This window comes from Triticum urartu, chromosome 1 (assembly GCF_003073215.2).
Source record: "Triticum urartu cultivar G1812 chromosome 1, Tu2.1, whole genome shotgun sequence".
Classification (NCBI taxonomy): domain Eukaryota; kingdom Viridiplantae; phylum Streptophyta; class Magnoliopsida; order Poales; family Poaceae; genus Triticum; species Triticum urartu.
The window spans coordinates 33,776,701-33,791,869 of record NC_053022.1 but is presented as its reverse complement, the minus strand read 5'-3'; the positions used below and the strand labels follow the sequence as shown (position 1 = coordinate 33,791,869).

At 48.7% G+C, this 15,169-nt stretch overlaps 1 pseudogene; it reads right to left on the bottom strand.

Annotated features, from left to right (window-relative positions):
• Nucleotides 1–278: 278 nt before the first annotated feature.
• LOC125532658 lies at nt 279–1,149 on the bottom strand (annotated as a pseudogene).
• Between the last annotated feature and the right edge of the window lie 14,020 nt (nt 1,150–15,169).

The window sequence follows — 15,169 nt, the reverse complement described above, 5'->3', positions numbered from 1 at the left end:
CATGGCAGATAATAGTAAAGATTAGAATCCATGATTTTGATACAGAAGTTACCTAGCCTGGTAGCCTAGTATAGAACAGCACTACATAGTACTTGGCCAGCAAATTTGAGCAATTCAGTGACCGCATCGCATGACAACAAATATAAAAACTATGAACAACATTGCATACGATGTGTGACAACAAAGAACACATTTGACAATGCAGAACGCATGCGCAACCACACATCCCATAACAGGGTTACAATCTAGAGGCAGTTATCTAGCTGCTACCAGATCGCTCACTCATCAATATAGAACTGTAAAAGAGCGCAAAAGAAATAAATCAACGAGAGCATAAGGCATACTGTAGCCAGCTAGCTAGATTTCATCTTGAGACTTATCCTTGTGCTTCTGTAGCATATCAATAACTTGGTCCAGGGGTGAGTCTCCGGGCCTCCGAAAAACCCGGTCGCCGACCTTGAACTTGTACGCCTCTGGCTGCACAGAATGAACTCCTTCAACTACAAAACACATACATCCATGCATGTATACACTTGAGCTAGCATGCACCAACCAGTGTGTAACTAACCAACTACTCCAGCTAATTAACTTCAAGCATGAACAATTAACCAATTAAACAAGACAGAAACTAGCATAATGATCTATAAACAAAATGGGAAGTAAGCAGACGTGACCTGGAGGTCGTTGGAGAGCTCGGGCGTGACCTGGAGGTACTTGGTCTTGTCCTTGAGCCCGGCCATGGCCACCTTCTTCCCCGAACACGGACACATACACCTTGCACACCTGCAGACACAAACCGGAGCAGAGACAAGGAACTCAGCATCCCAGATTGCAGCGCAGCAGCATCATTTCGAGGGAGAGTCCGGGCGTGACCTGGAGGTCGTTTGAGAGCTCGACGTCGGCGATGGTGGTGGGGGAGGAGAGGTAGCGGTCGGCGCCGAGGGCGGCCTCGGGGAGGACGGCGCGCTGCATGACGGGGTCGCGGGTCAGCATGTCCGCCAGCTCCCGCTGGATCTGCTTCGCCACCATTCGCACCCGTCGCTCCTTGGCCATGCACCGCACCACGCGCAGCCGCTGCACGGAGACGGGCGCCTCGGCGGCGAGGGCCCGTGGCAGCGGCAGGGACACCAGCGGCCGTCACGGGAACATCCTCGCTGGCTTCATGGTGGTGGGGGATTTTGCGCTGCGGTGAGGCCGTCGGCCGTCGCTGTGGGGAGTGGGAAGGGGAGGGGCGAGAGGAGGAGGGCGTGGGGAACGGCGACGAGCTTCGCCGGAGGGAGGTGGTAGCGGCGACGCGAGACAGTGAGGAAACGGGGGATCTGGATGGTGGAAGGAAGGATGGCCAGCGCTGGGGGCGATGAAGAGGTCGGCGGCGGCGGGGGTGGGGGAGGCCGGTGGCGGGTTTGGGATGGCAGAGAGAGGGAGGTCTGGGTCGGGGAGAGGGGGATCTGGGAGGAGGTGGCGGCAGCGAGGATCTGAGGGAGGAGGAGTGCGGCGGCTGCGAGGAGAGGAGGGGTGCGATGGGGGGGTCGATGGGATCTGACCTAGGGTTTGGGCTGCGGGTGGGGGGTATCTCTTTTTCATTTTATTTTCTTTTTTCTGTATATAGATGGATGGATGGATGTGGGATGGAGAGATGGATGGATGGATGGATGGGCGCCATGTCATCAATCTGTGAGAAGAGTTGTGATTGGTTCAAAAAACCAGTGATTTAAAAAAATGTCTAAGTACTAAAAATAGAGGGATTTTGTGAAGTAGCTATGAAAAATATTTTGCAAAATGGCACCAGACCACATTTTATGGATAAGGACCAATTTCTATGCATTTCTGATCTTTCTAGCTATTTTTAATCATTTTCCGAGTGCCCAAAATGACTTTTTTTGTGAAGGACCTACCATATATTTGTTGCAAAATTGTACCAAATCAATATTCTAAAATACTAGGACATATTTAATGCACAATTGACCAAATGATTGGGTGTCAAAATTTTTGATCCACCTCTCATGAAAAAGACAAATTTCCGCTCATTCAGTAGGAAACGGGTCAAATTTGAACTGCAGCGTCCTCATTGTTTGTTATTTATTTTTTCCAAAAATCATTTCTAGGTACAAAAGTATCTATTTAATCAGAGAAACACCAAAAAAATTCCAAGATTCAAGCACTAGCTAGGAACGGTCATTCCCGTCGTTTTGACCGCATTTTGAAATGGGCATAAAAAATTCAAAAAAATCAAAAAATTGGGAAACCTTCGCATTGTGTCATTATATGTGGCCAAGTTCCTAGGAAAAATAACAAACTTGTAATACAGAGATTATTTTAAAAAAGTGTTCTCAGAAACGAGCTATCACGTGTGGAGATCAATGGCTTTCAAGCCAAATGATCAATCTTATGGCCACATCCATGGCATAGTTTGTTCAAATGATCTCATATTGTGCACAAGGGTGCATATTGGAATGGCAAACAATGTTGCCTAAGGAAGTTTTCATTTTCTTTGGATGAAAAAACATTTTCCATTTTTCGAGTGGCCAAAAGGAGGTTTTTTTGTGAAGGACCTACCAAATAATTGTTGCAAAATTAGACCAAATCATTTTTCTAAAATACTAGGACATATTTAATGCACAATTAACCAAATGGTTGGGTGTAAAAAGTTTTGATCCACCTCTCATGAAAAAGACAATTTTACGCTGATTCAGTTGGAAGCGGGTCAAATTTAAACTGTAGCTGCCTTGTAGTTTGCTCTTTATTTTTTCCAAAAATCATTTCTAGGTATATAAGTATCTATTTAATCATAGAAACACCAAAAAAATTCCAAGATTCATCCACTAGCTAAGAACGGTCATTCCCGCCGTTTTGACCGCATTTTGAAACGGGCAAAAAAAATTCAAAAAAAAATCAAAAAATTGGAAAACCTTCGCATTGTGTCATTATATGTGGCCAAGTTCCTAGGAAAAATAACAACTTGTAATACGGCAATTATTTTAAAAAAGTGTTCTCAAAAATGAGCTATCACGTGTGAAGATCAATGGCTTTCAAGCCAAATGATCAATTTTATGGCCGCATTCATGGCATAGTTTGTTCAAATGATCTCATATTGTGCACAAGGGTGCATATTGGAATGGCTAACAATGTTGCCTAAGGAAGTTTTCATTTTTCTTTGAACGAAAAAACCATTTTTCATTTTTCAAGTGCCCAAAAGGAGGTTTTTTGTGAAGGACCTCCCAAATAATTGTTGCAAAATTGGACCAAATCAATTTTTTAAAATACTAGGACATATTTAATGCACAATTGACAAAATGGTTGGGTGCAAAAAGTTATGATCCACCTTTCGTGAAAAAGACAAATTTCCACCGATTCAGATGGAAGCGGGTCAAATTTGAACTGCAGCTGCGTCATAGTTTGCTATTTATTTTTTCCAAAAATCATTTCTAGTTACATAAGTATCTATTTAATCAGAGAAACACCAAAAAAATTCAAGATTCAACCACTAGCTAGGAACGGTCATTCCCGCCGTTTTGACCGCATTTTGAAACGGGCATAAAAAATTCAAAAAAAATCAAAAAATTGGGAAACCTTTGCATTGTGTCATTATATGTGGCCAAGTTCCTAGGAAAAATAACAAACTTGTAATACGACAATTATTTTAAAAAAAGTGTTCTCAAAATCGAGCTATCACGTGTAGATATCAATGGCTTTCAAGCCAAATGATCAATCTTATGGCCACATTCATGGCATAATTTGTTCAAATGATCCCATATTGTGCACAAGGATGTATATTGGAATGGCAAACAATGTTGCCTAAGGAAGTTTTCATTTTCTTTGGATGAAAAAACCATTTTCCATTTTTCGAGTGCCCAAAAGGAGGTTTTTTTGTGAAGGACCTCCCAAATAATTGTTGCAAAATTGGACCAAATAATTTTTATAAAATACTAGGCCATATTTAATGCACAATTGACAAAAATTTTGGGCGTCAAAAGTTTTGATCCACCTCTGGTGAAAAACACAAATTCCCGCCGATTCAGTAGGAAGCGGGTCAAATTTGAACTGCAGCTGCCTCATAGTTTACTATTTATCTTTTCCAAAAATCATTTATAGTTACATAAGTACCTATTTAATCATAAATACATGGTTTGATGGCGATACGTCAAGGTTTGGGCGGTGGCCAAGGCCCCCAATTCTAGAGCGCGTAAACTCGCATGCCCGACGCGTGGTCACCGCGTGACCGTGGCGTTGCCATGTGTTCTGGGCAGCCTAGGCATGTCTAGTGGGTTGGGCACTCCCCAGGTAGGTTCTAGGAAGAAAATTACAACATAAGATTCTCACGAGGAGACCGATCGATGCTCAAACATGAATTAGCAGCCAAGTGTTTGATTAGCGGTACGGGAAATGCACATGGCCAATGGGCGTGAGTTTTTGCTGAGGATGATCATCTACTAAGAAGAATGTCTTCGAAAATTTTCAGATCAAAAGGAGGATCCTAGGTGGTACTTGGACAGAAATATGAATGTTGAAGCTGGGCTCCAAATAATGAATGGATTGAGCTGAAATTTGGTGGAGGATGGTTATTTGGGCATTGGAAAGCACCGTAGAAAATTGATACCATTTGGACATGCCAAAGTGGTACTTCCTTCACAATGCTCTTCTATGGACAGAAACTTGAGAAAACTAGTGAGAGAAATTGGATGAATGAAATGAGCTCAAATTTGGTGTAGGTAAGTTACATAGGTATGGTTATGCCTTGGTAGATTTTCAGATCATTTGGGTAAGCCTAGCTAGTACTTACTTCACAAAGCTTCTCTCGAGGTAGAAACTTTGAAAATTTCCTGAGAAAGATTGACTAGGAAAATGGAGCTGAATATTATCATGTGGCAATGATTTGGGTATGGAAGAGTGCCCAAAGAGTTTGAGGTTAATAGGAGGGGTCTAGATAACACTTGCTTTGCAACGTGCCAATTTGGCCATAAAATATAAATTGAACCTGGGCTCACATAGATAATTTGCCTGAGCTGCAATTTGGAGGAGGGTGATAATTTGGGCATATGAAGAAACTGTATAAATTTCATGTCATTTGGATATATATAAAAGGTACTTCCTTCACAATGCTTCTAGGTGGACAAAAACTTTGGAAATTTGCCAAGGAAGATTTGCTAGGCAAGTGGAGCTGAATTTTGTCATGCGGTAATGATTTGGATAGGAAAGAGTGCCCAAAAATTCCGAGGGCAATCAAGAATATATAAATAGCACTTCCTTCATAAAGTGTTGTCGTGAACAGAATAGGAAAATGAATATTGTTGAATTAGTTTTGAACTAGGCAAGGAAGGATTTTTACATATTTGATGAAGATATGACCCAAAGAATTTATGAGATTTTTTGGGAATTTTGGGAATGACAGAAATATAGGTTGCTTCACAACCTAGGGCAAAAACTGCCACATGGACATGACACATAGGCAAAACTGATGAGGTGGTGCCACCCACCACAATTTACAAGGTTATGACCATCTATATTGGTCATGATCAGCTAGAAATAAGGCAGCAGACCAATGCTATCTGACCATTTCGTGTAAGGAAATTACGACCTTTCTGACCAAAATGGTCGTTATAGTTTAGGTTTTGGAGCCCCCCGAACAACTTTTGACCAATTGGTCTGAAATGGTCATAGATCTATGACCAATTCTTCCAGGGTCACTAAGAGAAGGTCACAAGTTGACATATTTCTTGTAGTGGTTGATTTGCATTTTCAACAATCTCATCATTTGAAAAATGCAGAATGGAATTAGAAATATTGACCGACATACCAGTAGTGACCTCGACGTCACGAAGCTTGGCCGCCCTCATGGCGCACCGCTGCTGAATGTCGTCCACGTCCGGCCACTCACCCGGCGCCCCTCAGACATCGGATCCTGAATCCCTCCAAACGCAATGACCTCCTCCCGAGAGATCGCGGCCGAGATCAGGCCTCCTGCCTCACCCCAACCAGAAGGCCGATCCATCTGCACGGGCTCACCCACAGCCTCGCCAGAGAGTGGACCGGCACTCACCAAGATCTTAGACTCCTGCCCTGCCCCGCAGGACAGGGCCGGCAGGAAAGGTAGTGGAGGCAGTACAAGGGCCGCCTGCCCTCGCACTCCCCCCCAGCACCGTAGAAGCCGCCCCCACAGGCGTCGAAGGAGAAGGCTCCGAGGTCACCTGCCCTGAGCCCTCTCCCGTAGGCGCCACGAGCCAAATGGTAGACGCGGCGGGAGAGGAGGTATCCGAGGCCTCCTGCCCCAGACCCCCTCCCAACGAAGAAAAGGACACGAGAGCCACCTGCCTCGAGTCCCCTTCCTCAACAGTAGGGGAGCAACCCGAGGCCGCCTGCCCCAGGACTCCCCCTGACGAGCCGGGCACGACAAGCTACGTCACTTCCTCAGGAGGTGCCGAGTGCTGAGCGCGAGGGGGAGTGGCCACCTGTCGACTCACCTCCTCATTCCCACAGATTGAGATCGAAAAAACCGCAAGATCCCCAGGAATGGTATCCACAGTACCCTCAACCCCCAAAACAGGCAACTCGAGCTCAAAAGCCTCCTCAGACTCGACCCGATCACTCCACAGTCTCGGAGGTGCCGAAGAGGGCTCGAAAGACCCAAATCTCAGAGTCGTTGAAGGCACCGAAGAGGGTGGGGCTGCTCCATCCCCGGTCGTCGCGGTCTCGGACCCCGGCCCCTTGGACAACAGTCATCCAGAGTCCTCGACCGGCGGCTCCCGCACTCCCGCGCTGCCATCACCCTCGTGCATATCCACGTCAGACTCATGAGCCGGCGCAACCAGAAGGCTCTCATCCTCAAACTCAATAACCAGATTATAAATCCTGCCTCGATAAGCCCACTTAACCACTTCCGGCACATACTCAATGTTCAGAATACTAACCAGAACCCGAGCAATCCCATGAGCTCTGGTGAACTCCATGTCCACACGCTCAGGCTTCCCTACTAAAATGCCCATGCTGGCCACAACCCGAGCATCCTACAGCGGCTTAGATGGAGCCCCGAAAAATCGCAACCATGCCTGAGTAAGCGGCATGCCCTGAGGCTCAATATGCTTCCACTCCTGAAACTCAAGGATGCCATCCGTACCCTGCACCTTACACATCCCAAAACTCAACAACCTCTGTAAATCCTCCACGGAAGGACACTCAACTCTGAACATCTTATCAGCAAGACTGACAAGGTCCCACTGGAAATCCCCAGGGGCCAACTCTCTAAGCCTCTGCACGATTTGTGTCTCAGACACCTCCCCTCTGGTGACCTTGACAATCCCCGTGGTCATACTCGTGGACTCATCAGACACCTCTCGATCATTCGGAGACTCGAAAAAAGTTAGCTTAGCACAGAAAACTCCATACATCATGAGTGACGGTGCCAGATCTCGCAGTAACGGACACTCCCCAGAGTCATGTGCCAGTTTACCGCAGGTATCACATAATAGAGCCACACACTCCGCAATGAAGTGGCCCTTGTCGCCGCAACGATAACAAAGCATCTTTTCCTTCCTGCGCGCCCACTTGGACACCCTATCAGCCTCAGCCATATCTGTCAACTCCGCAGACACATCGGTCATAACCTCGTTCTCAGGAACCTGAACCGTAGCAAGAGCCGTCACTACCTCCATTTGCGCGACCGGTGAGTACAGGCTCCTCGGCAGTCCCATCAACTGCCATCTGGTCGACAGCAGCCGGTGGTGGCGGAGGACGTGGACGGTACCGCCCCCCCCCCCCCGGCCGTCCCGACCACCACGATGGCCTCAGAAACCTCCTCGCTGCCGAAGACCCGGATTAGCAGTCCCCTCAACGAAGCCGCCTGAAGGACCCAGGAAAGGCCTCTCTACCGAACCATCACTTTGCCACGCATAGCCCCGACCGCCACCCGTGGACGAAGAGCCACGGTTTTGGCCAACCCCATAGGCATCGTAACCGTCATCCCCCCATTGACCTCGGGGCACAACCACAGCACCGATGGTCTGCGACGGCACGGTCAGTCGAGTAACGACGTGGGGAGGAGGGACCGGCGCCCTTGGTGGCGCAGCTCCCCGGCCCGCAGATGCAACCGCCGCACCGCCCGAAAGAATCGGCCGAGGACCGGAGGCCTGTCCTCCTCGCACAATCGGAGCCGGCGGCCGCCCCACAGCTGCCCCGGCAGGCAAGTTAGCCACAGCCTGACCCCCAGACCCGCGCCCCGCCGCAGCCCTAGGAAGCTGCCCACCAGCCCGGCCGACGGCCGAAGCCGGCGCCGGCAGGACGCCCCTGCCACTCCCTTGGGCCAGCAGCAGCGATCCCCGGTCAACGCCCTGGCCAGGCGGCGGCGCGCCCCGGCCATTGCCCTGGCCAGGCAGTGGCGCCCTGAAGGTCCGGCCAGCCCCGCTGGGCGTAAGCGGCCTCTTCCCAGGAGGAGGAGCTCCAGCCGACCCCGCCATCGCGCCAAGGGGAGGGATGCGGCGCGCTCGGCCAGGTCCGGCGGAGCGAAGGTGCGGCAGACGACGTCGCGCAACCCTAGGACGCGGCGGTGGAAAAGACGATGACGAACGTATCGTGCATGCGTCTCGGAATTCTGTGTCGATTGGATCCACTACTGGCTGGGCCTCATACCCATCAGTTTTAGGCCCAAAAGAACCAGCCGGCCCAACAGCGCTCGGCTCAGCTCGGCCCAGGAGTCATTTCAAATGCTCCTGGTGAGCGGCACGGATCTGGGAGAGCTCCTAGCTGACGCTCGCGAGCGTCAACCACACGAGCTTCCGCGCAAGTCGCACGATCAGAATGGGCCGGCCCATTCAGTGGCGTCAAAGCGAGCTGCTATAAATCCCCGAAAAAATGATGCTAAAACGAGGAATCGAACTCGACACCCCACGGTAGTCACCGAGTGTCCAATACCACTTGAGCTGCTCACTGCTGCTGTATATAAGCCGCGCGAGTGTATAAGAACTAGAAGCAGTGGAAGAAAAAAATCAAAAACTTTTAACCATTAAACATTTTTGTGATATATGCTGAACAATTCTTAAATACACACTGAACATTTTTGTGATATACACTGAACATTTGTAAGTACACAATAAACATTTTTATAAAATACGCTGAACATTTTCGTAGTATATGGTGAACATTTTGTTAAATGTGTGATTAATATTTTTGTAATACAGGATGAACATTTTTATAAATGCAAGGTGAACTTTTTGTAATATACTTTGAACATTTCCTTAATATATGATGAACATTTTTGTGATACACAGTGAACTTTTTATATAACACCAAAAAATAAGAAGAAGAAACCAAAAAAAGAAAATAAACGAAAAGGTAAAAAGGAACAAAAAAACCATAACAAAACCACTGAAAACCGGAAGCAAAAAAAGCACAGAAGAAAAAAACGAAAACAAAAACATGAAACAACGAGGGAAAGCAGCAGGGGACGAATAAACAGGCGAATCCCGCACATGGGCCGGCCCAATCAGGCGCTAGCCTCAGCGAAAGCACGACGTTTGGACGCTAACGAGCGTCATATAGGATCCACCCGGATCTGGGTCGCTGTGGCCGCCGGCGACGAAGCCGCGGCCACCTCCGGCGCCGATCGTGCACAATTCCGGCGATCATTCTTACGTCTCTTTACCAACGTCCAAGAATCCGGTCGAATCATGTCAAAAAGCGTTTTTTCCGAAGACATACCTTGGGCAAAGGACCCTTCCAAGGTCGGACCGCCGTCGCCGCCGTTCGCCGGTGAACTACTCGGCGCACCATCTCCGTCGTCTCCCCCGCGTGTAGTCCGATCCTCGCCGGATCATCAACAGGAAGGATCGTGTCCACGGTAGTAGCCACCTCGTCCTCGTCGTATCCAGCACTGAAAAAATCACAGATGAAGTCCAAAGGAGTCGCCGATGGAGGGGATTGATCCGCCGCCGCATCCGCCTCCTCGTCGCCCTCTCCATCGTCGTCATCGGTGAGGGCCCAGAACCGGCCACCCACCTTCCGGCGGTCACCGGAAGATAGTGGCTGCGGCCCCGCAGGGAACCCGGCGGCCGAGCCGCACGTCGCCCTCCGCGTCGCCCCCATCCCTCAAGGCATACACCTGAAGAAAACCTCATCTGAAACCCTTATCAATCAATCAATCAATCAGTGCCTAAAACGATCGGTTATGACGGGCCGATGCAGCGATGGCGCCGGCGGCGAGAGAGAGAGAGAGTGATCGCGATGCGCTGCATGCATGCAAATTCGCTAGCCCGGGAACGCATACATGCCTGCGGTTTTGTATCTGGGAGTAGTTCCGGTGAGCTCTGGCCGGCCGTACGTTCATTCATCAAATAAATAAATAAAAACTCTGGCGTACGTAGCAGTGCCCGTGCCGTCTGATTGAGTCACGTTGCCACTGCACTGCGAATCGATCGCGAGGCTCCAATGCAGCCCCCCTCTTTCCTTCCACAGTCCATATCTCGATCGTGGCAGGCACGACCGGAGCCAAGCGACCGTGAACCGGCCGGTCGGAGCCAGTAGCCAGTAGGAGTAGTACCATGTCTACTTAGCCTGGCTAGGTAGCCAAGCCAGCAGGCGGCACGTACGGGCGCAAGCAGGGAGGGAAGAGAGCCGGAAGTGGAGGGGTGCGCAGAGCGGCAGAGGCTGCGTCGAGGAAAGGCCGCTGTGTGCATTCCCTGTTTGGAACCGGAGGCAGGAGCAGGAGTTGCCGTTGGTGGACCAGGCATCAACAGCTCAGGCGGAGCCGGACTTTGCTTTGCTTCGCGCCACCTCCAAAATTTTGAGAAGGCCGTGTGCATACCATGCATTCCGCTCCGCTCGCGACTAGTCGCCCGTGGAGTGTACCACCTGGCACCAAATCCATTGCAGTTGTTCGGTGCCACCAGTCCAGGCTGGATTTTTTCTTTCCTTTCAAAAAGATCTAGCAACTATAAAAGTTCACCAAAAAATACAATGCACCAAACACAATAAAAATCACGACCTGATTCTGAGACCAGCGAGCGAGCACTGCTGTCGTAAGAACGAGTCGTCGCTTCCCTATCAAAGCCGCCTTAGCCTTGTCGATGACAGCCAAGAAGTCTACATGCACGTTCCCCTAATGACCAGCACACTGGAGCCATAGTCGTCGTCGTCGTTGAACCCTTGCATAGATTTAAAGCACCCGACACCAAATCTCGCCACGAGAAATCTCAATCTCACGGCCCCAAGGAGACGACGGGGATCTAAACTGGAGCTCCGTTGACTACGCATAGACGGACGGACTCAAGGAGGATCAGGGGCCGAAAGACAAACTCGAAGAAGAAGCGGCGCCATCCGCTCGAGCCCCACACATGTGAGGACTACAAAAAACCTAAACTAAACCACTAACCGATAACCGGAGCAGAGGCAATGGAATTCCCCTCCTCGCCACCGGTCACATAGGGGAGGCGAATCCACGGGCTCGTCGGTAAAAGCCTGGAGTGGAGAGTTCACCCCAGCCGCCTAGGGATATAGGTTGGATTGGTTAATGCACAATGCAGTGTGAACGGAAGTTGTAAGCAAAAAAACACTTTGGTGCACATAGTCCAATGAGCACTATATTTTAGATATTATGAATGTTCATATGGATGTACACTATATATGAATGTTCATATGGATGTACACTATATATGTGCAGATTTGTGTGATGAGATAGGTAACAATGTGCGCCTCGCAAAAATGACAAAAGTGACAATTTTTATATAGTGAGCATTACATGTTTACTTATTTCATCACTAAACTTAACACATGTGCAATATACATTCATATGAACATGTAGATTTTTTTGGATTTTTTAAAAACATTAAAAATGTGATTTTAAAACTATTCAAAATAAAGTGCTTCAATGCACCCATGCTCTATAAAGATCTGCTTTGATTTTGTAAGCCCCTGTATATGGGGCACATTTTGCTTCACTAAAAATAATTGTCGTGTTCTTTTGCCATTTGTAAACTAGTCCAACTAATTGTTGATGAGTGGCGACTCGGGTCGTTCACACGAGGCGGGTTAGGGCTGGCGCAACACGGTTGGAAGGCCGCGACATATCGATGGCTCAGACAGGCAATGATGTGAGTGGGTGGTGTTCGATCTATCCGGCCCGAAGGACCTCACACTTGGGGTCTTGATCCACTATTGCCCAAGGTGGCCGTGTCGCGGCGTGGGAGTAAGTACTGGGGTTGTGTTCTTTGCCATGGCCAGCGGTGGCAAGGGCCACACCAACGTTTTGCAGATCGGTATGGCCGGATTTGGCCCGCGCGAGAGGGGGGCGGGGAGCAGATCCCAGAGTTGTCGTGTCCTCGCCTTCTGTGGTATCGCGCCATAGCAAAGATCATGATGAGGTGAGGTGCTGCGACATACGATGCAGTGGCTCATCTCCGTCATCGCTGCCACAAAGGTGGTCTTCTCTTCCAACGAATTCGCCTTTAGCCTGTAAATAGGTGGACAAAGACATTAGCAATGGACATCATTGTTCTTCTCTCTGGGTCAAAATCCATGACTTAACCACTTAATGTCTTTCCTTCTCGCTAATGTCTTTGTCTAGATTTCCATCGCCGGCAGATGGAAATGCGGAGCATGAGCTCCTTGCCGTCTGGAGCGGACATGCTGGAGTCCTCCTTGACGACTGTCGCCTAGTTGATGGAGTCGGATTCGATGCAGGATTCATTGGAGTCAGATTCGATGTCGGATTCGTTGCTGGCCATGGTTAAGGGGATGAGAGAGGAAGTGGAAGAGATGGACAGTGGAGCGGAGCGGTCAGGAGGAGTTTGGTCCATATGGGGTATTTGTGGAGACGGTGTGGGCTAGCGTGGGCCGGTCTGACATGGTCGACGCTTCCGGTCCACCCTAGATATGGGCTTGGTTTGGGAAGTGCCGGTTAGCTCAGATGTTTAGGCTGACTATGTGAGGTCTGGTTGGGTGACATTTTTCTTTTTGGACAGTGACGGGCAGGCCGCTTGGACGTTTGGGGAGGATACAAAGGCATTGATTGTGGATGCTCTTATTTCTGCAAAAGGGAAACTACTTATGTATAATATCGTCATTGTTGAGGAAATTGTTAAGTGGGTAGCTGGTCGGTTGGCTTGGCGAGCAGAGGATTAATAGGCCAATTGGCAAGTTAATCGGTCATTTAATAAATTAACAGCCGACTTATCAATTTATCGACTACTCGGTGACCCTACGGGTAGGGATTAATCGGCAAGCTAACTGGTTTCGGACGAATTCTTGAACATGGAATATAGTACACACATGTGCATCAAAAAGATTAATAATTGTAGTGAAATTGGATGAAAAAGAAAATCTATACAACCATTATCTGGATGTTCTCTCAGCCACTCACTGTTGATGGGCAACGTATAAATGGTGAACCCGCAAAAAAAAACCCGTATAAATGGTGAAATGGCCTCAAGACACCTCTCGTGCTCTCCGTCATCGCTGCCACAAAGGTGATTTTCTCTTCCAATGAATTCGCCTTTGGCCTGATAAATAGGTGGACAAAGACATTAGCGATGGACATCATTGTTCTTCTCTCTGGGTGAAAATCCACGACTTAACCACCTAATGTCTTTCCTTCTCGCTAATGTTTTTGTCTGGATTTCCATCGCCGGCAGATGGAAATGCGGAGCATGAGCTCCTTGCCGCCTGGAGCGGACATGCTGGAGTCCTCCTTGACGACTGTCGTCTAGTTGATGGAGTTGGATTCGATGCAGGATTCATTGGAGTCAGATTCGATGTCGGATTCGTTGCTGGCCATTGTTAAGGGGATGAGAGAGGAAGTGGAAGAGATGGACAGTGGAGCGGAGCGGTCAGGAGGAGTTTGGTCCAGATGGGGTATTTGTGGAGACGGTGTGGGCTAGCGTGGGCCGGTCTGACATGGTGGACGCTTCCGGTCCACCCTAGATATGGGCTTGGTTTGGGAAGTGCCGGTTAGCCAGATGTTTAGGCTGACTATGTGAGGTCTGGTTGGGTGACATTTTTCTTTTTGGACAGTGACGGGCAGGCCACTTGGACGTTTGGGGAGGATACAAAGGCATTGATTGTGGATGCTCTTATTTCTGCAAAAGGGAAACTACTTATGTATAATATCGTCATTGTTGAGGAAATTGTTAAGTGGGTAGCTGGTCGGTTGGCTGGCGAGCAGAGGATTAATAGGCCAACTGGCAAGTTAATCGGTCATTTAATCAATTAATCAGCCGACTTATCAATTTATCGACTACTCGGTGACCCTACGGGTAGGGATTAATCGGCAAGCTAACTGGTTTCGGACGAATTCTTGAACATGGAATATAGTACACACATGTGGATCAAAAAGATTAATAATTGTAGTAAAATTGGATGAAAAAGAAAATCTATACAACCATTATCTGGATGTTCTCTCAGCCACTCACTGTTGATGGGCAACGTATAAATGGTGAACCCGCAAAAAAAACCCGTATAAATGGTGAAATGGCCTCAAGACACCTCTCGTGCTCTCCGTCATCGCTACCACAAAGGTGGTTTTCTCTTCCAACGAATTCGCCTTTGGCCTGATAAATAGGTGGACAAAGACATTAGCGATGGACATCATTGTTCTTCTCTCTGGGTGAAAATCCACAACTTAACCACCTAATGTCTTTCCTTCTCGCTAATGTCTTTGTCTGGATTTCCATCACCAGCAGATGGAAATGCGGAGCATGAGCTCCTTGCCGTCTGGAGCGGACATGCTGGAGTCCTCCTTGACGACTGTCGTCTAGTTGATGGAGTTGGATTCGATGCAGGATTCATTGGAGTCAGATTCGATGTCGGATTCGTTGCTGGCCATGGTTAAGGGGATGAGAGAGGAAGTGGAAGAGATGGACAGTGGAGCGGAGCGGTCAGGAGGAGTTTGGTCTAGATGGGGTATTTGTGGAGACGGTGTGGGCTAGCGTGGGCCGGTCTGACATGGTCGACGCTTCCGGTCCACCCTAGATATGGGCTTGGTTTGGGAAGTGCCGGTTAGCTCAGATGTTTAGGCTGACTATGTGAGGTCTGGTTGGGTGACATTTTTCTTTTTGGACAGTGACGGGCAGGCCGCTTGGACGTTTGGGGAGGATACAAAGGCATTGATTGTGGATGCTCTTATTTCTGCAAAAGGGAAACTACTTATGTATAATATCGTCATTGTTGAGGAAATTGTTAAGTGGGTAGC